Source organism: Chelonoidis abingdonii, chromosome 8 (assembly GCF_003597395.2).
Source record: "Chelonoidis abingdonii isolate Lonesome George chromosome 8, CheloAbing_2.0, whole genome shotgun sequence".
NCBI lineage: Eukaryota > Metazoa > Chordata > Testudines > Testudinidae > Chelonoidis > Chelonoidis abingdonii.
Genome location: NC_133776.1, coordinates 79563954 through 79565119, shown reverse-complemented (window position 1 = coordinate 79565119; position 1166 = coordinate 79563954).

The window sequence follows — 1166 nt, the reverse complement described above, 5'->3', positions numbered from 1 at the left end:
ACTGTCTCTTTACCTTTTGGGGTGTGAGACTCCCTGTCTTTTAACAATTAAAAGAAGGAACATAAAGTGAGATAAAAATGAATTTACAGAGGTGGAGGTCTCTATTTGTAGTGATTACAAAGTGTCACTTAGAGAAGGGCACTTATAGTCAATTAACCTTTAACAATTTTTATACAAAGTATTTCTTTGAGCAGGCTTCACACAGACGCAGCTGGTGGCTTGCAGGTTAGAGGCTAAATCTGGGGAATCACATTTATTTCTAATATAAACCTTTAGTTATAAAGTATTAATTAACATTAAATCATTTCTAACAATAAATCATTTTTCATATAAACCATGTCTAATATAAACCTACTTTAGTATCCCTACACTGTGAGGATTTAAACTGTCTCCTGCCATTTGATTTCTACTGTGGTAAGGAAAACAACGACATACGCGACACTTTCATCAGTTTCTCCTAATGACAACAACCCACTAAACCCCAATTTTAGTTAACCACTCAGGTCAAAAAGGATAGCAATATTTCCCTACAAAACTATGATTTGGGACTCCAAACTTTTCCTAGCTGAAAGCCTGGCTAAGAACCCAAGGCCCACACCTAATATGCAGGCAATAGAGAAGACTGCCACCCTCTTCTCTTGCTATGGAGTCAGGCTCTGTGGCAATGACAAATCCTAGCATACCTGGTTCCATTATTAGCTCTGGATTTAAGCGGAGCGGGCAGCTCTCTATATTAAAGATGAGGGATGCCATGCACACCATTGTGGAGCTCTGCGCAAGGCCACTTCTCTCACAGAATTTGCAGACCGTTAATTAATTAATTGCTCATTTATTACTTTAACAAGAAAGAAAGCAAGAACTACCATTATTTATCTTGTAATTTTCCATTAAAGTCACCTTTACCACTTACATTATGTATGAGCTGTGGAAAATTATGTGCGTGGTACAAAAAGAGAGGCTGTATCCTGGAGACAGCATGAATATTGTATAATGTAGCTCTTGCTGTCTGTTCATTTATATACTAAAGCAAACAAGCGTGTGAAATTTAGAGACCCACAACACAAGTTGAAGCCACAGTCTCCTGGGAAGCATAGATAATGGTTCTGAACAGGAAGAAGGGCTGGGGACATATTTCCCCTAAATGGAATGCATTATCAATTTCCCCC